The following is a 23,662-nucleotide window of genomic DNA, read 5'->3' as shown; positions in this document are numbered from 1 at the left end:
CCGGTGGGACGCCGGTAGTTATGAGATACACCTGGGGTGAGTTTATTCCGATAATTATTTGCCTTATATATTGATTGTTTATTGCACTTGGAACATATTGATCCTGAAGAAAGTCCCTGAGAGGACAAACGTCGATTCATGTTTTAATCTTGCCAAATAAAACTATATTTTTATGAAGACCGTGAGTACTGCCACTATCTCTGCTATCTGGATTTACCAAAGTCCCAGGCTCAGCACCTGGCAAGTATCATTTATTGCAGCCTGTGTGCAAGGATTTCCCACAACTTTCATATATATATCCAGCTATATACTTGCATGCCTTGCTCTGCTGTTTTCTTTCTTTTTTTTTTTTTTTTGTTTAGCTAGTTTATTGACTCTACTCTGTTTATTTACTTTTTCTGGCTATTCTCAGCTAACCTGCACCTTTCACTTTCAGGGACATCTTCTGCTATTTATGACACCCCACTCACCCCCACTCCTGAATAATAAGAAAACATCATCATCAAGCCGGCTGACAATGGTGGATCAGTAGTTGTCATGAACACCCAGGACTACATTACAGAAGGGAGCAAACAGTTGTCTGATGAAAACTACTACAAAAAACTGGACAAGGACCCCAACAGCTAAACTCGCAAAACGTATCAAATCATTTCCGAAACACTTACAGCAAGAATCCGAAAATGTGATGCCTTCCAATCCTCAGATGGGAACCTTCTACATGCTGCCCAAAATCCACAAGCCAGGAAACCCAGGACAGCCCATTATAACAGGTATGGGAACACTCACGGAACCAATATCTGGCCTAATAGAAAACATTCTTAAGCCCCTAGTTATTAAGACTGAGAGCTTTATACAGGACACTACAGACTTCCTCAGATAAATGAACTACCTGGAAACACTATACTAGTAACAATGGATGTGGAATCCTTATACAGTAACATCCCACATAAGGATGGTATTGAGGCCTTCTCTCATCCCACAAACCAACACACAAATATGATGCTCACACACAACTATTTAAGTTTTCATAACAATAACTACCTAAAAATGACAGGGACACGATGGGCACAAAAATGTCTCCCCGATACACTAATCTTTTTTATGGCTGACCTAGAAAACAGATTTTTATGTACACAGCCCCACAAACCATATACATATAACCGTTACATTGATAATATTTCCAGAATATGGACAGAAGGAGAAGAAAGCCTTATAGATTCTATAAATCATTCAATTCATTCCACCCGTCAATAAACCTTAAAACGTACTTTTCAAAACATAGCGTGAGTTTCTTGGACTGCACAATAACTGTCAACAATGTCATTCTGCATTCATCTGTACATCGAAAACCCACAGACAGGTACAGCTACCTCCACAATTCCAGCTTCCATCCCAATCACACCAAAGAAGGTATCATCTACAGCCAGTCTATCAGATATCACCGCGTTTGCTCTGACACAAAAGACAGAGATCAGCACCCGAGTACACTGTCAGAGTCATTTAGGCAAAAGGGCTACAAGGAAAGGACAATATCTAAAAAAATAAATTCTGGAAAGGCTCCTACAATACAAAGAAAAGGAAAAAAAATCCCTCTAGTAGTTCCTTACAACCCAACTCTAGAAGGAGTACATAAAATTATTACGGAGCTACAACCTTTAATTTCCAAAGACCCACACATAAAAAAAATAAAAATATTTCATATATATATACATCTTTATTTATATATATACATATATATGTATATGTAATGCTATTTAATGTTTTGTTATTAAATGACTAAAATTAGTTTCCTCTAATTAGAATTATTACATTCCAAAAGCTTTTTTAAGTTAGGGTTATCCAAATCCCTTTTTAATTACAGGAAAGTGTTTAATACGGCAATCAATGATAGACTTGCCCTACCATTATCTCAGATTTCTCTGATAACCCATTGTCCTACATATTTTGCTTGATTATTGTTAATAGAGATTTAAAAGAGGGCACAAGGTTATTATTTAAATTGAACACCTCAAAGGTCTAATTGCTCTCTTCAATTTTAAACTTATAATAAATATGTCTATCAGCTGGAAATGTGTATTTTAGGCTTCAAGGCTTGAATTAACAATACGAGAAATCTCATCAAATTAATTCTGAAATAACAGAAATGTATTTTTTTAGTTAAAGCATTAAAGCACATAAGAACTGGTTTCATGATATATATATATATAATGAAAAAAAGCCTTGCACTCCTACTTACAGTTACTTGACCCGGTGCTTGATTGCACTAAATGTATGAACCACGAAAATCTTTAGATAATATAGCCTCGGTGCTCGACAGTGGAACTATAATACATTCTTAAAATATTGGAAAGAAGTAGGCACTCGCAGGACTTTGTTATGAAAAAGTAAAAAAGTTTTGAATTGTGCAGCGTCGATGTTTCGGACCCACTCATGGTCCTTTCTAAAGACCCTGGTCTTGAGAAAGGACCACGAGTGGGTCCGAAACATTTACGCTGCGCAATTATAAACTTTTTTAAATTTTCAAAACAAAGTCCTGTGAGTGCCTACTTCTTTCCAATATTTGAAGTATATATATATATATATATATATATATATATATATATATATATATATATATATATATATATATATATTAAAGATAAGAACAAGATCTGTAGATATCAACATTGTGTATAATTTCTAATTATAGATAAGATAAAAATAGGAAAACATTGAGAATTTTTAGAAATTATTATTTTTAATAATTATTGATATGGGAAAATTAATCATCTTTAGAAAGTCTGTTAATCAATCACAACCCCATGATATTATTTAAATTATATTGGTCCATTTTAGCATTAAGCATATTAATATATTACCGACAGTGGAGCTCTGTCCGACTATGAGACACTAATTGTTATTAGAGCTGCCACAATGAAGGTCGTTTTATTACATTAAGTTACTTTGAGCTCAAAATCAATATTCTCTGGGGAATTTGGGAACATGTGGAGTGTAAAAAAAAATATCAAATTAACTCATTCACATCAACGGGTTTGGCAAATTATATCATTACATGCAACTGATCATTTAGTTTTAGAGTTAAAACCCAACAGCGACAAAACAAGAAGGAGCAACTCCGGGCATTATTGTTTCTTAACATGGTTGATTTATCACTAGCTTTGTAATTCACAAAATATTGATAAATAACTTTAAAGGTAAATCTCCTTCATCTGTGATCACCAAAGCCATGGTGCTGAAAGTCATAAAAAAGTTAGTTTCTGGAGATGAAAGAAAGCAGAACAAAGTACAAGGGTTCTATGATATGGAGACATCGAAGCTAATTTTTTTTTACCATCAAAGACTAATGTGTTGCATTGTGTTGAATGAAGTCAGGATCTTTAAATTAACAGAACAATGTATATTGTAATGGATGCTTTTTAACAGTTTCATTAATTATTTTAACTGAAACCTCTTTATACTGCAGAAAAAAAAAACCTACCTTCTTTTGGAGGTCGTTCTTTGTCTCTTTGTGATTTTTTGTTATGTCATCTCTTCCATAACGATTTCTGGCACAATACCCACCAATCTCCTTTTATCCTTCATCCTTGTGATGTCCATTTTCAAGAATTTTCTGCATCAATTGCGGTCATTCTCTCTTAATAATCCCACACCAATCTGATATATAAATATATGTTTTCATGGGCCCATAAGTAATGGGTATGTATTACCATCAATCCCACGCTATGGACCCACAGGAGACCGTATTCATGAAAAGAGGGAGCAATTTTTCCCAGTATGAAATCATTTTGCTGCAATTTTGCTAATGAGTGGCTTCTGATAAAATTTGTTTAAAATGTGTTTTTCTTTGCAGACTGTTGTCCTGTCTCCATTGTCTCACTAGTCTGTGAGACTGTTTTTTTTTCTAATGAAATAGCTAAAGAAGAACTGTATTGTACACTAATGCTGTATCCACATGCCCTAATAGTGCCACTCTGTAAAATCTTTTGGAAATGTATACATTTATACCATTAGAACAATATTAATATTTTTGAAAGGACATTATGGAGATAATTTTAGCATACAATTAAGTATTTAGCACGGCCAGCCCAAATCATTGCCATAGAGTTTTACAGAAACAGATATGTCAAATATCATGTTTTATTTAAACATGTAACAATGTATCCCATACATTAAGAAAATTCATTAAAATAGGATTGAAATTAAAAGAGAACTGTCATTTGCCAAAATATATGGAAATCTTTCCTGGTATATATACCTTTGTCCTGGAACTGAGCACCAATGTCTTGGCTTCCTGTTCACCACTATAAACATTCTCTTTGCTCCTGTCAGTCATAGCAAGAGGCATTGGTGGAACTATCGCCGGTGCAGCTGCACCAGGGCCTGTATGCTTTGGGGGTCCATCGAGTGGCCCATACACTTAGGGCCATCCGATGGGTATTATTTATTTATTGCTGGACAGGGGTTCTGTGGAATCTTCCAGCTGGGGGGAAGTGACAGTCAATCACTTCTTCCCAGCTTAAATAGAGTGCGGCGCGGGAGGGAGAAAGGACACTGAACAGGCAGCAGCAGAGAGTGAACCACATCACATCAGATCCACATCAGCTTCAGTCTGTATTAACCCAAAAAAAGCCACCCTCTTGCAGCAGACAAAAGGTATCTAACAGGGCGGTGGAAGCAAATATAAAAATTATGATCTTTGTGTGTATATGTTAGTGTGTTTGTATCTGTGTGTATGTGCATGCCACTGTGTGTATATGAATGTCAAGGTGTGTGCATGTGTCCAGGTGTATACATGTGTCAGTTTGTGTATTTTTGTGTCAATGTGTGTGTATGTGTCAGTGTGTGTATAAATGTGTGTGTCAGTGTGTTTATATGTGTGTATTTGTATGATAATGTGTTTGTAAATCTGTTTATGTATGTGCATACATCCCAGCAATCAAACACCAACAGCAATCAAACACATGCAAACACACCTGTACAAACACAAACATAAAGGCACATTCCTGAATTCAAACTCCACAATTATTTAAAAACACATCCATTCATTCAAACACCAATACTACACACAATGTACATCCGCATTTAAAATACAACACTACATCCAAAAACATCCTTGCATGCAAATGCAGTCACTACATACAAACACACCCCCTGTATAAAAATGCTAACGTTATACACAAACACCAACACTACACACGAAAGCACACATGCATTTAAAAGCCAATACTACACAACACACCACTGCATTTAAAAGCCAACAACACACCACTGCATTCAAATGCAAACCCTGCAAATAAATATACCACTGCATTCCAATGGCACCAGTAAAAACAAATACAGCACTATATGCACAGACATACTCTATACAAAACATGCTTACATTCAACTACACAGACACTCCTCACAAATACAGCCATGCAAGGATGGGCAAATGGTAGATCCTCAGCTGGCATAGCATCATGGGCATTGTAAGACAGATGGGTATCTATTTTTTCATTCTTGCGCTAGAGGGGGCCCACAACATTTCCCTGTACCTGGGCCCTCTCTACAATAGTGCTGGTGAGAGGAATCAATTTTTGTGCTTCTCCTCCAATGCAATACTATGCTCTGGCTGAGCCAGGATTAAACTGAATTGTCATGTCAATTGCTAAATCTTTAATGTGAAGTAAAACTAACATGGGACATCACATAAAAACAAGCTATTGATGATTTTCAATATTTTACTTGGAGAGATACTGTATTGTTTTTACCCGAAAATTAGACTGCATCTTATATTATTTTTTGCTCCAAATAACACACTAGGGCTTAGTTTCAGGGGATATCTTATTTTATATATTACAGGTGGTCTTCACTTACTGACTGGGTTCCGTTCTTACGACATGGTCGTGAAGCGAATTCGCCAGTAAGTGAGGATGCACTAGCAAGCATGAGGAAGAGAACAGCTCTACGTTCAGGGGCTGAGCGTAGATCTGCTACTTTCCCTAACATATATTAGCTTACTAGTAGTGTTGTCGCGAACCCGAAATTTTCGGTTCGCGAACGGCGAACGCGAACTTCCGCAAATGTTCGCGAACCGCCATTGACTTCAATGGGCAGGCAAATTTTAAAACCAACAGGGACTCTTTCTGGCCACAAAAGTGATGGAAAAGTTGTTTCAAGGGGACTAACACTGGACTGTGGCATGCCGGAGGGGGATCCATGGCAAAACTCCCATGGAAAATTGCACAGTTGATGCAGAGTCTGCTTTTAATCCATAAAGGGCAGAAATCACCTAACATTGACACCTGTCCTCAAAGCCCTGCCCTGATACACACTGACACAGAGCAGAATAGAGACTGTTCCCCGTCCTCAGAGACCATGATACACACTGACACAGAGCAGAATAGAGACTGTTACCCCTACATAGGGTCACTTGGCAGATATGGCGGGGTCGTGGGAGGGGGAGGATGACTTTCACCTCTTCCCCTGTTAGATTCCCGTTGTGCTGTGACATCACCCTTATACGCTGTGTAAAGCATACTATTTAATTTGATCAGCATGGCCACTTGAGTTTTTATAGTTTTCACGCTGCTTGTAGTTTATATATGGTTCACAAAAATCAAACAAACGATAAAGTAAACGTGTAAGGATTCAGAATATTCTTTCAAACCCTTACACATTGTGTGTAAGTATTTTTTGTCTTAAGTTTGTGGCTTTCAAGAGGTTTACGTTGTTTCTATGATGTGCATAACATGTTCTTGTAAATGTTTGTTAAATTTTTCCTGGAATTGTAATTTTTCAATCTGAATAAAGATAGTCAAATCCCTGATACACACTGACACAGAGCAGAATAGGGACTGTTCCCCCTACATAGGGTCACTTGGCAAATATGGATTGACACCTATCCTAATGATCCCTGATACACACTGACACAGAGCAGAATAGAGACTGTTCCCCCTACATAGGGTCACTTGGCAGATATAGATTGACACCTGTCCTCAAAACCCCTGATACACATTGACACAGAGCAGAATAGGGACTGTTCCTCCTACATAGGGTCACTTGGCAGATATGGATTGACACCTGTCCTCAAAACCCCTGATACACACTGACACAGAGCAGAATAGGGACTGTTCCCCCTACATAGGGTCACTTGGCAGATATGGATTGACACCTGTCCTCAAAACCCCTGATACACACTGACACAGAGCAGAATAGGGACTGTTCCCCATACATAGGGTCACTTGGCAGATATGGATTGACACCTGTCCTCAAAACCCCTGATACACACTGACACAGAGCAGAATAGGGACTGTTCCCCCTACATAGGGTCACTTGGCAGATATGGATTGACACCTGTCCTCAAAACCCCTGATACACACTGACACAGAGCAGAATAGGGACTGTTCCCCCTACATAGGGTCACTTGGCAGATATGGATTGACACCTGTCCCCAAAACCCCTGATACACACTGACACAGAGCAGAATAGAGACTGTTCCCTGTCCACAGAGACCATGATACACATTGACACAGAGCAGAATAGAGACTGTTCACCGTCCACAGAGACCATGATACACACTGACACAGAGCAGAATAGGGACTGTTCCCCCTACATAGGGTCACTTGGCAGATATGGATTGACACCTGTCCTCAAAACCCCTAATACACACTGACACAGAGCAGAATAGGGACTGTTCCTCCTACATAGGGTCACTTGGCAGATATGGATTGACACCTGTCCTCAAAACCCCTGATACACACTGACACAGAGCAGAATAGGGACTGTTCCCCCTACATAGGGTCACTTGGCAGATATGGATTGACACCTGTCCTCAAAACCCCTGATACACACTGACACAGAGCAGAATAGGGACTGTTCCCTGTCCACAGAGTCCATGATACACACTGACACAGAGCAGAATAGAGACTGTTCCCCGTCCACAGAGACCATGATACACACTGACACAGAGCAGAATAGAAGCTGGCAGGCAGGCAACTGCTCTTCTATTACAGTGAAAAAAAGGGATTTCTTTAAAATCTAATGCTTAAGCTATTGTTAAAACAGATATGAGTGGTGGCACTGACTGTGCAAATGGACAAGGCATCCAACCTGACACAGAAGCTGGCAGGCAGGCAACTGCTCTTCTATTACAGTGAAAAAAAAATGATTTCTTTAAAATCTAAAGCTTAAGCTATTGTTAAAACAGATATGAGTGGTGGAACTGGGCAAGTAGGCACAGTATCCAATGTGAACCTCACACAGAAGCTGGCAGGCAGGCAACTGCTCTTCTATTACAATGAAAACAAATTATTTATTTAAAATCTAAAGCTTAACCAATTGTTAAAACAGATATGAGTGGTGGCACTGACTGTGCAAATGGGCAAGGCATCCAACCTGACACAGAAGCTGGCAGGTAGGCAACTGCTCTTCTATTACAGTGAAAACAAATTATTTTTTTTAAATCTAAAGCTTAACCAATTGTTAAAACAGATATGAGTGGTGGCACTGGGCAAGTAGGCACAGTATCCAATGTGAACCTCACACAGAAGCTGGCAGGCAGGCAGGCAACTGCTCTTCTATTACAGTGGAAACAAAATTTTGGTTGTAAAAGCACGCTATAGAGACACCAGATATGAGTGGCAACTGTCAAAGTACGCTGGCAGGGTTGTGCAGGGCACACGCTGAAGGAAGGCCTGACAGAGCCGCTTGAAGGACACTGACTGGCTGCTATTAGCTTACACTGGAAACCTTTTTTCTTTATAAAAGCACGCTAAAGAGACACCAGATATGATTGGCAACTGTCAAAGCACGCTGGCACAGGTCTGCAGAGCACACGCTGAAGTAGGCCTGACACCCAGACGCTTGCAGACAACTAACTGATCTTCTATTACAGTGAAAAAAAATGATTTCTTTAAAATCTAAAGCTTAAGCTATTGTTAAAACAGATATGAGTGGTGGCACTGACTGTGCAAATGAGCAAGACATCCAACCTGACACAGAAGCTGGCAGGCAGGCAACTGCTCTTCTATTACAGTGAAAAAAAATGATTTCTTTAAAATCTAATGCTTAAGCTATTGTTAAAACAGATATGAGTGGTGGCACTGACTGTGCAAATGGGCAAGGCATCCAACCTGACACAGAAGCTGGCAGGCAGGCAACTGCTCTTCTATTACAGTGAAAAAAAATGATTTCTTTAAAATCTAATGCTTAAGCTATTGTTAAAACAGATATGAGTGGTGGCACTGACTGTGCAAATGGGCAAGGCATCCAACCTGACACAGAAGCTGGCAGGCAGGCAACTGCTCTTCTATTACAGTGAAAACAAATTATTTATTTAAAATCTAAAGCTTAACCAATTGTTAAAACAGATATGAGTGGTGGCACTGACTGTGCAAATGGGCAAGGCATCCAACCTGACACAGAAGCTGGCAGGCAGGCAACTGCTCTTCTATTACAGTGAAAACAAATTATTTTTTTTAAATCTAAAGCTTAACCAATTGTTAAAACAGATATGAGTGGTTGCACTGGGCAAGTAGGCACAGTATCCAATGTGAACCTCACACAGAAGCTGGCAGGCAGGCACCTGCAATTACATTACACAGGAAAAAAAAATAAAAAAAAGCAGCCTGATGTTATAGCCCTAAAAAGGGCTTTTTGGGGTGCTGTCCTTACAGCAGAGATCAGATGAGTCCTTCAGGATTGTAGTGGACACTGAATACCCTAGCCTAGCTATCAATTTCCCTATCTAATCAGCAGCAGCTAAACTTTCCCTCCTCTCACTAAGCATGCAGCTTCAGAATGAATCGAAAATGGATGCTGGGAGGGAGGTTGGAGGGTGTGGAAGGTAGGGAGTGCTGCTGATTGGCTGGAATGTGTCTGCTGACCGAGAGGCACAGGGTCAAAGTTTGCCCAATGATGACGAATAGGGGGCGGATCGAACTGCGCATGTGTCCGCCCGCCGCGGCGAACGCGAACACGCTAAGTTCGCCGGGAACTGTTCGCCGGCGGACAGTTCGGTACAATCACTACTTACTAGCTCATAAAATCCCACAAATCTATGTTTGGGAAAAATTCCCAGATCATGGATTAGCGAACTAGTGACAAACTCAACTAGGGCTTATTTTCGGATTAGGGCCTATATTACGAGCATCTGCTGAAAATAGGCTCGGGATTATTTTCTGGGGATTTCTTATTTTCACGGAAAAACTGTATGCATGGTAACTGCTTCCTCTGACGTGGTTATAGTGTCTGGATTTTTCTGACACATTATATCTCTTCAGTATTACATTGTTTTAAATGTTTAAAAGGCTAAACAAGAGTCCACATCAGTCCAGCTGCTTGGGCTAATGAGGAAGCATTAGCCTGAGCATCAATGGGTGTCTCTGATTGGCTGAGAGTGCCTATTGTTTGTATGAATTGGTATAACAAGAAGGAAGTGTGTAATGTTCCTTAGCCATGTCTCTATTTGGGGCTGGTGTGTGGGTAGCTCGGTAGCCTTAATAAGTTTTAAAAGGTTCAAAAATGAATTTGAGTGTACAGTGCCAGTGGACTGACGAACACTATAACCAATTCAAGGAAAGCCAATGGTTATTGTGCCTACAGTGTCCCTTTAATGGTGACATTTAAATAGAAGTGAAATAGTAATTCTTCAACTAATCAGCAACATATCTTTCATGGTCCATTGCGCATATGAATCCATCATGTATATCTGTAAATACATACATTAGCTAATTAGTGCATGCATCATCGTATAGAGAACAATATTTCGGATGTTAAAAATTCTGTGATAACAATTTGTTCTTGTCTGTTGGCATAAATGTTCATTTCTGTAGATACAAATGACCTTTTCACTGAATTAATTTGAAATCTGAATTTGTAATATGTTTATGTCCTACGAGTATAATGAAAGCTAGGTGTAATTACAAGTGGCGCTCATATAACTAATTTCCCTCATATAACTAATTTGAATTATCTGAACTGTCATCTTGGAAAAGTTTAAATTATGTACGATTCAATCATTTTTCTTCGATGTATTTGTGCATTTTATTAAAAAAATTTCCGTATGATATCAAAATCAATGTAATTCTATTTTGCTGGCAATCATAAACACAGGTAAACATTCGAAATACTGTAAAATTCACATTTCTTGAGTAATTATATATTTTCTTGTTTTGATTCCTAGTCTTTAGCATAATGATCTTCCCGATTTTTATTCTGTGTATTTTTTTTAATGTTTTTGCATTGTCTTTTTGTATGGTTTTATATTTTCACTTTGCATGATCATGTGTTACACATAAAAAGTATTCATCCTAATAATAACGTGTAAAGAAACGCAATATAGATATAACCTGAAAAATGCTTTAAAAAGATTAAGAACTATGAATGGATATGCAGAAAGTCTTTTTTTTTTATTAAAGGGACACTATAGGCATCAACACCATCAAAACAACTTTAGTTTAAAGGGACACTATAGTCACCTGAACAACTTTAGCTTAATGAAGCAGTTTTGGTGTATAGAACATGCCCCTGCAGCCTCACTGCTCAATCCTCTGCCATTTAGGAGTTAAATCCCTTTGTTTATGAACCCTAGTCACACCTCCCTGCATGTGACTTGCACAGCCTTCCATAAACACTTCCTGCAAAGAGAGCCCTATTTAGGCTTTCTTTATTGCATGTTCTGTTTAATTAAGAATTTCTTATCCCCTGCTATGTTAATAGCTTGCTAGACCCTGCAAGAGCCTCCTGTATGTGATTAAAGTTCAATTTAGAGATTGAGATACAATTATTTAAGGTAAATTACATCTGTTTGAAAGTGAAACCAGTTTTTCTTTTCATGTAGGCTCTGTCAATCATAGCCAGGGGAGGTGTGGCTAGGGCTGCATAAACAGAAACAAAGTGATTTAACTCCTAAATGATTGTGAATTGAGCAGTGAAATTGCAGGGGAATGATCTATACACTAAAACTGCTTTATTTAGCTAAAGTCATTTAGGTGACTGTAGTGTTCCTTTAATAAAGCAGTTTTGGTGTATAGATCATGCCCCTGCAGTATCTGTTCCAACTCTCTGCCATTTAGGAGTTAAATCAATTTTGTTTCTGTCCATGTAGCCCTAACTATTCCTTCCCTGGCAGTGAGTGACACAGCTTGCATGAAAAAAATGGTTAAATTTGCAATCAAATGTTAACTTGCTTTGGAAGTGTTTATCTCCTGAACACACAGGAGGCTTCTGCAGGGTGTAACAAGCTATTAACAGAGCAGGGGATAAGATATTTTAGATTAAACAGACTTTACAATAAGTGTAAACATTAGATCTTTCTTTACAGGAAGTGTTTAAGAAGGCAGAGAATGAGCAGTGAGACTGCAGGGGCATGATATATACATCAAAACTGCTTCATTAAGATAACGTTGTTTTACTGTATCTGTTTTACATTAATTGAGGGCCTTAATGAGCTATCTCAGTAGCAGTTATAAATATCAGCTGCAATGAAATTCACTCTTCACTCTTCTTCTGTCAGTTTTTGCATACATTTCTATATGCTCTTGGTTGACTGCCAGGTACAAAGCACAGGGCTTATAACAATGATTAACAGGATACTAAGATGGAGGCACTCGGTTACTGGATAAAGAAGTGTGGATTTTTATATTTCCTTTTATTATTTAAACCTCGCAAACATGTATTTGTCAAATATAGAGATAAGTACATTATGTTAAAAATTCTGGGGAAGTGGAGCCAACTGAGGACCAGCGCAGTCCCTCTTCTTTGAGCTCCTGATCTCAATACCGATAAAAGGTGATTTTCGGGTGGAATCTAGGCAAGCATGCAGCTGAAATACTCTCACTTTACTCAACAGTGTATCGTAAATTTAAAAAAGCTAAAGCAGATAAATGACCTACCATTCGAGACATTGGGGATCTCCTCTGCGGCACTACATGGGCCAATATGGTTCTGGGGATGGAAGATCCTCTTTTTCCTCCTATGATCTCTCCGTTGACCCAGGAGAGGGTGCCTCATTTGAATTGGATAGCTAAAAGTCTTGACTACATTCTTAATTTTATATAAAAATCCCTAAGATTCTTTAAGAAGCCAGAGTAGTCCGTATGTTTTAAGAGCTCTAGAATGTGACATTTAAGGAAATGCATCATATGTCCTAGACCAGTCACCACTGGTAACTAACTCAGTAGAAAAGAAATTCACTGGCCATTTTGCTATTGTTTTGTTTTCATGTTATAAACCTAATTCTATGTCTCTGAACACACATCCTGCTACATATGGCATCTTAATATCAATTCTAGAATCTAATGAGGCATTTCACAATATTCACAGCATTACCGTGTACAAAGAGTGCTTTCAGTGAATGACTCACTGGCTCTCAGGGACAATATCTGAACTTGATAGGCTTTGCAAATGGTAGATTTGCACTATTAAAGCTCTATTAGCTTAATGTAAGGGACAGAAAAACAACCGCATTGTTTGAAAACCTAGCGGCTCTTTGTAAATACGTTTGAAAAAGTAGGACAAGTTTACTTTAATTATTTGTAGTAATATTATTGTGATAACTACAAGCAATAAACATTTACAGAGTTTAGTGATGGCAAATAATCCAATCTCGTAAACATAGGAAAGTATTATTGGAAGTATTATAAGTATGTTTATACATTAGTATTATCTTGCTGGGTTTTATAGCATTGTATATGCATCAATACATCCTAATGTAGCAATCTGTAAAGGGAGTCAGCGAGAAAGGCTGTTTTTTTTTCTACAGTCTAGGAGCCCAGAGTTCTATGGAACTTGTGGTAGGACACAAGTTACAAACATCAAACTCATAAATGTTTCACAGGTCAGAAATAGTGACAGAGCACTGAGCTTAAAAAGAGAAGCCGGCTCTGGAAGGAGGGTGAAAAGACAAATACAGAGGAAAACAAATTTCTAAACAATTTTACAGTATTTTCGGTAGACAATAAAGTGCCTTATGGAAGGAGGACTTTTAGATCAAGATGCTTTGTCTTTCTTGTAAAAGAGAAATATACAAAAAGAAAAGACAAACTCTAGCCAGAGCACTAGGAAGAGTTATCATTTTTACTGAAAAAAATTACAGAATTTTTACATTTGCCATTTTTTACTGAATTAGTTACCAACAGCCTCCAGTCTAGAATATATGATGCAATCTTGCTTAAGAATCATTTGAGAATTAATTCCTACGTGATTCACAGCTGCTTGAAGTACTTATAGGGCTATTCAGTACTCATCTAGCTCAATTTTGCTGCAGTTAAGTAAATTTCAGCGGATATTATATTTAGCGAACTGACACCATGATTAATCCTCTACTCAACTCTTATATATAACAAATGGTTTTATTCGACTAGCAAAACCAGGGTTTCAGTGCATAACCCTGAAATAAGCTTTTTAGTGGTTTTTGAATGAGCGTACTATTGTAACATATTCATCCTCACCTTGCGGTATCTGCGCTCAGCGGCCATGCGTCAGGTTACCTGACTCCTGCAACATGTTGATGGACGCCAGCCGCTGTGGATCCACACCAAATTATATCCCCACGTCTGCCCCCGTTAATGACGATGACGGCGTGCGTGTGACATCACGTGGGAGATGCGCACGCACGTTCTGGGGTCATAGGCTGATTTCGGGCAATCAGATTTGTAAAGGGCTTATTTAAACACATTTTTATTTCTAACGTTTTGGGGGCGTAGGCATGACGTGGGCCAATCAAATGTTAAAGGATATTTAAACTTCCCTAGCCCTATCCACTTTGTCCTATCGTGGTTTCTGTGTCAGTACTCTTTAGTGCATTCCTTGATCTATTTTGTTTCTTTTGGTATTGACCATGGCTTTGTTCTTGACTCTGAATTTATCTTTAACTCTTTCCTGTCTTGTTTGCCCGTGTGACTGATTACCATCTACCTGACTCTGGCTTGTTCTTGTTTTCGTAGTCTCTCTCTGTTACCATGACCTCGTCTCGTTTCTGATTAGGCTTTATCTCTGTCTGACGTTTAGTCTGGCCATTCTAAGTCCAGGTAATAAGTTATATCCTAGTCTTGTCCCTTGCTATCCTAAACTCTGCCTGTTGGGGTATTACATCATGACATTATGATAGGACCATGGGCCCTGCAAGTTTAGGACAGCAAATGGCCTCCTATGAGGCAAGATTTTAAGAACAGGATCACCGTATGGACTAGATTGCCCAGGCCCATCAGACACTTTTGTCCAGAAATGCTTATTTGGCCCCTGAAACACTGGTATGCGTACCATCTCAACCCGTACCTCCCATTCCAGAGGCATCTATCCTGACTAGAGATGTCCCAAATAGTTCGCAGGTGAATAGTTCCTGGCGAATATAGCTGGTTCGCGTTCGCCACGGACGGCGAACATATGTGATGTTCGTCTGCCCCCTATTTGTCATCATTGAGTAAACATTGACCCTGTACCTCACAGTCAGCAGACACATTCCAGCCAATCAGCAGCAGACCCTCCCTCCCAGACCCTCCCACCTGCTGGACAGCATGCATTTTAGATTCATTCGGAAGCTGCATTCTTTTTTTTTTTTTTTTTAGCAGAAGTGTGTTATATTTGAGCATGCTGGGCTGAACGTGTGTATATTATGGCTAGTTGCACTGAGGGTATGAGTATATAGCAGTACATTGTTGTGTAAGATGGCTGTCATGTTTAGGGTGTAGCTTGCACGTTATCAACTGTGTATTTATATCAGCAGCCCCACCACTAGTTATAAATCAAGTGTGAGTCGCCCCATGAGATGAGACTAGTGAATAACATAATATACATGAACAGTTAAGGTAAAGGCATGTAAGGAACTACGACAATAAACTCTTTAGGAGGTGAAATAATGACATGTTTAAACGCTTGCTACTTTACGATTAGTTAATGTGCAGAGAGCAGTTCATGTGATCAAAGGCATGGTGTGGAGGATCGGCTATAGTGGGACATGCTTGTCAGGCTGCTGTTTACTGCTTGTGCTCATCCAATCCCTTCTGGGCGCCAGGTGCAGACCCTGGGAGTCCCTGATACCTGGAACAACAAAGGCAAGTCTCTGGCTGAGTGCCGGGTTCGCGGCCTGAGGTGGTGGAAGCTTGTTTTGTCGGGTGGTCGGATCTGTCCCGGTGGTGCTTCACGTCCGGTGCGGGATTGTGGTGGCTTAAGGTGGAGGTGAGTGCATGACGTGTGGCAGGCTCTGCATTTCTGTTTGTGCCTCCGGTCCCGTCTTCGATGCCATTTTAATGGGGACTGCTTCGCTTAGCTGTGTTGGAGCTTGTGGGGCTGTGGTGAAGCCTGTTGGGGCTTCCTGCTTGTTATTTGCTTCCAAAATTGATTAAAGAGTCTGTCCAGCTTAGACTCAATATCCTGCCATGTTTTGCTGGTACCAGGAGGACAAGTGGCTGCCACCATATTGGGAGAGTCGTAGATGAGTATGTCAGCCTGGGCGGCTGTGCTCTGTGCGTCCATTAGCTCCAGACAGCCTCTCAGGGGTGGACCAGGATAACCCCCACCGGTTCGAGGGGGGGGGGGGGGTAACGGAGCTTCTGCCGGGAAGTAGCTGCTCCTGGGCATCCCAGGATCGGGAGATCGGCCGCCTCTCCCGCCCGGTGAGCACCAGGCCACACTTGCCACGTGGAGGTAAGTAAGACTCGAGTTGCTGACCGCTATTAAGCATGTCGGGTCGGTCAGGTAGGAGCAACATTGCTGGGTCATCCCCTTCTGGGGTGAAATTCACTTGCTGATAGCTGCTTAAAGTGAGATATTGAGGGAGCTCACACGAAGTGCGTTTTTCCTCCATGACAGCTAGGCCCCGCCCCCCGGAAGCTGCATTCTTAGTGAGAGGAGGGACAGTGTAGCTGCTGCTGATTTAATAGGGAAATTGATAGCTAGGCTAGTGTATTCAGTGTCCACTACAGGCCTGAAGGACTCATCTGATCTCTGCTGTAAGGACAGCACCTCAAAAAGCCCTTTTTAGGGCTAGAACATCAGTCTGCTTTTTTTTTCTGTGTAATCTAATTGCAGTTGCCTGCCTGCCATCGTGTGTGTCTGACTCACAGCGTATACTGTGCCCACTTGCCCAGTGCCATCACTCATATCTGGTGTCACAATAGCTTGCATTTAAGAAAAACAAAACTTTTTTGACTGTAATATAATAGCAGTCAGTTTCCTTCACACATGTGCGTTTCAGGGCCTGCCAGGGCACAGTTTCACACCAGTGCAACTCATATCTGGTGTAACAGTAGTGTACATTAAAAAAAAAACTAGAAATTTGACTGTGAAATAATAGCAGTCAGTTTCCTTCACACGTGTGCGTTTCAGGGCCTGCCAGGGCACAGTGTCACACCAGTGCAACTCATATCTGGTGCAACAGTAGTGTAAATTAAAAAAAAACTAGAAATTTGACTGTGAAATAATAGCAGTCAGTTTCCTTCACATGTGTGCGTTTCAGGGCCTGCCAGGGCACAGTGTCACACCAGTGCAACTCATATCTGGTGCAACAGTAGTGTAAATTAAAAAAAAAAATACAGGGGGCTTGTTGTCACCTTTCGGGGACCCTTGGTGTTGTACGTGGCTGGGTGGAGGAAGAGACCTTCAATTACACCAGTGAGGACAAGGAACGGGACATGGCTAGCTTGGTATCCAACCTTGTGCAAATGGACGGTTTGCGGTTGTGCAAATGGACTGTTTGCGGTACATTAAACGGGGAGTATGGTCTGTCACTGTGAAGCGGGCGTAACCCTTACACTACCTGATCGATACAACATCATACCTGATGTTTTAAAGCACGTTATTCCAAACAATTTAGGAATGTTAGGTGATTTATGTCCTTTATGGATTAAAACCAGACTCTGCATCAACTATGTAATGTTTCATTGACGTTTTGCCATGGATCCCCCTCCAGCATGCCACAGTCCAGGTGTTAGTCCCCTTGAAACAACTTTTCCATCACTATTGTGGCCAGAAAGAGTCCCTGTGGGTTTTAAAATTTGCCTGCCTATTGAAGTCTATGGCGGTTCGCCCGTTCGCGAACATTTGCAGAAGTTTGCGTTCGCTGTTCGCGAACGGAAAATTTTATGTTCACAACATCACTAGTAGGGATTTGATTAATACGTATCTGCTTAATTTGAATCGTGGTCTATAAATATATGCCCATAACTTCACATGTATCCTAAAGACATTTTCTTGTTAAGTCAGTATTCAACTAGCTTTGGAAGATCATAGTAGACGAATTCTATTGATGAAGCACTGCTCATTTGTAGTCTTGTAGTCTTAAGCTGACCTCTTTCTATTTAATACTTCTCTTGTATGTATCCACAGTTCTAAAGATCGTGCCTCATTCACATCTAATCAGCAGGGTATCTTGTGTTGCTGTGATATCTTAGCTTATAGCTTCTAAATTATTTATTGTCTACAAATACAAATTACCAACGAGACAAAAGATGGGGAAATACACAAAAACAAGTCGATTATTATTTGTTCCTGAGGATCAATCTAACAATTTCTACAGAGCTTTCAATACGGCACTGCATTATTGAGAAAAAAAATATATAAATAATCAAAACTCATAGTTGAAATTTATAGATCGAAGAAAATTACCCCTGAAAGCAGAAATGCAAAATACAAATCGTTATTTTGAGAAACAAGACAATGAAAAATAAGGCCCCTTTCTTATGTTGGCAATGAAGAGCTAATGTCTATGTTGGACTGTAAAGTGTTTAATATTAAAGAGATAATATTTCAGTTCAATCCTTCACCTGCTTACTTTTTTCAGTTTAAATGAATTGGTGTCCAATCCTTATTATTATAATTTATATGGCGCTAGCATTTTCCGCAGCGCTTTACAATTATAAAATGGCGATATTCGACAATAAGTGAATGACATACAAAATATAACAGAGACAAGAGTTAAAGAAGGCCCTGCTCAAACGAGCTTACAGTCTATAAGTAAGGAGTATAGACAAACAAGGTAAATAAAATTAGAGGGGAGGAGAGAAATATTCTATCTGTAAGCATAGAACATAAAATTATAGTGCACTAGTATCCCAGAAGTACCTTGCAGCTCTTAGGCAGGGCCGAACTGTGTGTTCAGGGCGGACAGGAGTGCTGGTCCGGTGTGAATCTCTGCTTTCAGGCAAGTCAACCCCAAAACGGCGTGACACTGCCGTATCCAGGATGTGGAATAGTACCTGGGGAGCTGGGGGGGGGGTGCCGTTGATGTGGAGCAAGACGCAGCAGCAGAAGAGGACTCAGCCGAGGAGGTTATGGAAGAGGATGGTTAGGAGGAGTAGAGGAGGTGGCAGCAGGCCTGCCTGCAAGTCGTGGCGGTGTCACCAACTCCTCTCCAGAGCCACGCATTCCATGCTTGGCAGTCGTCAGCAGGTTTACCCAATGTGCAGTGTAGGTGATATACCTGCCCTGACCATGCTTTGCAGACCAGGTATCAGTGGTCAGATGGACCCTTGCCCCAACACTGTGTGCCAGACATGCCATTACTTCATTTTGCACAATCGAGTACAGGTTGGGGATTGCCTTTTGTGCAAAGAAATTTCGGCCGGGTACCTTCCACTGCGGTATCCCAATAGCCACAAATTTTTTGAACGCCTCAGACTCCACCAGCTTGTATGGTAAAAGCTGGCGGGCTAATAGTTCAGACAAGCCAGTTGTCAGACGCTGGGCAAGGGGGTGACTTTCTGACATTGGCTTCTTATGCTCAAACATGTCAAAAAAGTAGCAAATGATTGCTACTAAAAACTTGCAGAATAATTGTAATTGGTTAGCTCAAGACAAGGTGCTGCAGCAACTAAAGAAAGTTAATATAAACAAAGCTCCAGGGCCTGACGGTATCCATCCACGTGTACTTAAGGAACTAAGTGTAGAAATAAGTGAACCTCTGTTTTTAATCTTTCAAGATTCTTTTCTTTCAGGAAGTGTTCCGGAGGATTGGAGGAAGGCAGATGTTGTTCCTATATTCAAAAAGGGTTCAAAATCCTTGCCTGGAAATTATAGACCCGTGAGCTTAACTTCTGTGGCTGGTAAAATATTTGAAAGGTTATTAAGGGATTATATTCAAGAATTCCTTGAGAAGAACATGGTTATCAGCAAAAATCAGCACGGTTTTATGAAGCACAGGTCATGTCAAACTAACTTGATTGCATTCTACGAAGAAGTAAGTAGAAGTATAGATCAGGGTGTTGCAGTGGATGTGATCTATTTGGACTTTGCCAAGGCATTTGATACAGTTCCACACAGAAGATTAGTGTTCAAACTCAAGGAAATCGGTCTAGATGAAAATGCTTGCTCTTGGGTAGAACATTGGCTTAAAAACAGAGTACAAAGAGTTGTCGTTAATGGAAAATTTTCAAGCTGGACAGAGGTGGCAAGTGGTGTCCCTCAGGGGTCTGTTCTGGGACCCCTTCTATTTAACATGTTTATAAATGATCTTGAAGACAGCATTGAAAGTCATGTTTCAGTGTTTGCAGATGACACAAAACTTTGTAAAATAATACAATGTGAGCAAGATATTACTTTGCTGCAGAGGGATTTAGACAGACTGGAGGACTGGGCACTCAAATGGCAGATGAAATTTAATGTTGAAAAATGCAAAGTTATGCACTTCGGCGTAAAGAATACACAAGCAACGTATACCCTTAATGGAAGCGAATTAGGGATAACAACACACGAAAAGGACTTGGGAATTGTTATAGACAACAAACTACGCAACAATGTGCAATGTCAATCAGCAGTAGCCAAGGCCAGTAGGGTATTGTCATGCATGAAAAAGGGCATTCATTCTCGGGACGAGAATATCATTTTGCCTCTTTATAAATCACTGGTAAGACCACACATTGAATATGCTGTGCAATTTTGGGCACCTGTTCTAAAGAAGGATATTATGGCACTAGAAAAAGTGCAGAGGCGGGCTACAAAATTAATAAAAGGAATGGAACATATCAGCTATGAAGAAAGGTTAACAAATTTAAACCTATTTAGTTTAGAAAAACGTCGCCTGAGAGGGGATATGATAACATTATACAAATATATTCGAGGCCAATACAAACCATTGTGTGGAAATCTATTCACAAACCGGACTTTACATAGGACACGAGGTCATGCGTTTAGACTAGAAGAAAGAAGATTTCGTCTAAGGCAAAGGAAAGGTTTTTTTACTGTAAGAACAATCAGGATGTGGAATTCTCTGCCTGAAGAAGTGGTTTTATCAGAGTCCATACAGATGTTCAAACAGCTACTAGATGCATACTTGCAAAAACAGAATATTCAAGGATATAATCTTTCAATGTAGGGTAATAACTGCTTGATCCAAGGATAAATCTGACTGCCATTCTGGGATCAAGAAGGTATTTTTTTCCTAGCTTGTTGCAAAATTGGAAGTGTTTCAAACTGGGTTTTTTTTTTTTTTGCCTTCTTTTGGATCAACAGCAAAAAACATATGTGAGGAAGGCTGAACTTGATGGACGCAAGTCTCTTTTCAGCTATGTAACTATGTGACTATGTCCTTGGCAGACACCTGACTGTGGGCAGATGAGCGCGAACTGCTCAAGGTGAGAGACGGAGTGGCGGATGGTTGAGAGGGGGCAAGGAGGACAGTAGTGGTTGACGTGGCTGAAGATGCTGGACCAGGAGGAGGATGGCGGCTTTGAGTTTGTGTGTTGCTTGTACTCATGTGTTTATCCCATAGGTGTTTGTGATGTGCGATCATGTGCCTTCACAAAGCAGTTGTACCTAGGTGGGTGTTGGACTTCCCACGACTCAGTTTCTTTTGGCACAGGTTGCAAATGGCATCGCTGTTGTCAGAGGCGGACACACAAAAAAAATGCCACACTGCTGAGCTCTGCAATGACGGCATTCTGGTGGTGGCAACAGCATGCGTTGATTGGCGTGCTGTCTGGCTGACCCCGGGTGCCGATGCATGCTGTCTGACTGTACCACTAGCTCCTTGCGACGACCTCCCCCTGGTTCCAACTCGTCTCCTCCTCCTCTCTGTCTCCCCATCTGAACTTTCCCCCTGTTCTTCTTCTCTTCTAGCGGGCACCCACGTGACATCCACGGACGCATCGTCATCATCAACCGCTTCACTTGTATCTGACAACTCAGCAAAGGAAGCAGCAGCGGGTACAACATCATCATCATCACACCGTACGTCCGTGTGTGTATGTGTGTAATGCTGCCTGCCTGAGACATATCCCTGTTATCTACATCCTCTGGCAATAATGGTTGCGCATCACTCATTTCTTTAAACGGATGTGTAAATAACTCCTCTGACATACCAAGTGAAGCGGCTGTGGTGCTAGTGTTGGCGGCAGGCGGGTGAGTGGTATCTTGAGAGGTGCCGAAGCTAAGCTGGAGGAGGATGGTGCGTCAAGGTTCCGAGCGGAAGTTGTAGAAGATTGGGTGTCCTGTGTTAGCCAGTCAACTATGTCCTCAGAACTTTTCAAGTTCAGGGTACGTGGTCTCTGAAAACTGGGCATTATTCTAGGGCAAAAGGGAATCACAGCACCACGACCACGATGGCCCCTGCGGGTTGGCCTGCTCTGCCTGTAATTTTTTGGGGGATTAGTGGTACTATGCTTGCAAGCTACTGTGAGACCAGATATGAGTGGCAATGTGCACTGGCAGAGGTTGGCATAGTACACGCTGTAGGCCTGACACCCGCTTGAAGACAACTAACTGCTATTCAATCTATAACAGTGGAAAACGTTTTTTGGTTTTAAATGCACGCTATAGTGACACCAGATATGAGTGGCAATGTGCACTTGCAGAGGTTGGCAGAGTACACGCTGAAGGCCTGACACCCGCTTTAAGGACACTGACTGCTATTAGCTTACAGTGAAAAACTTTTTTCTTTTTAAATGCACGCTATTGTGACACCAGATATGAGTGGCAAAGTGCACTTGCAGAGGTTGGCAGAGTACACGCTGAAGGCCCGACACCCAGACGCTTGCAGACAACTTACTGCTATTCAATCTATTACAGTGAATTTTTTTTTTGTTTTTAAGTGCAAGCTTAAGCTATTGTGACACCAGATATGAGTGGTGGCACTGGGCAAGTGGGCACAGTATCCACTGTGATACTGACACAGAAGCTGGCAGGCAGGCAACTGCAATTACATTACACAGAAAAAAAAAGAAAAAAAAAGCAGACTGATGTTCTAGCCCTAAAAAGGGCTTTTTAGGGTGCTGTCCTTACAGCAGAGATCAGATGAGCCCTTCAGGACTGTAGTCGACACTGAATACCCTAGCCTAGCTATCAATTTCCCTATCAAATGAGCAGCAGCTACACTTTCCCTCCTCTAAGAATGCAGCTTCAGAATGAATCTAAAATGGATGCTGTACAGGAGGTGGGAGGGTCTGGAAGGGAGGGTCTGCTGCTAATTTGCTGGAATGTGTCTGCTGACCGTGAGGCACCGGGTCAAAGCTTACTCAATGATGACAAATAGGGGCGGATCAAACCGCGCATGTGTTTGCACGCCGTGGCGAACGCGAACACGCTATGTTCGCCGGGAACTATGCGCCGGCGAACAGTTCGGTTCATCACTACTTCTGCAATATCACTAATAAAAATATTAAAGAGAATGGGTCCAAGTACAGATCCCTGAGGTACCCCACTGGTAACAAGACCATGCTTTGAATATACTCCATTGACTACAACACTTTGT

This window comes from Pelobates fuscus, chromosome 4, assembly GCF_036172605.1.
Source record: "Pelobates fuscus isolate aPelFus1 chromosome 4, aPelFus1.pri, whole genome shotgun sequence".
Taxonomy (NCBI): domain Eukaryota; kingdom Metazoa; phylum Chordata; class Amphibia; order Anura; family Pelobatidae; genus Pelobates; species Pelobates fuscus.
This window is presented reverse-complemented; position numbering follows the sequence as displayed.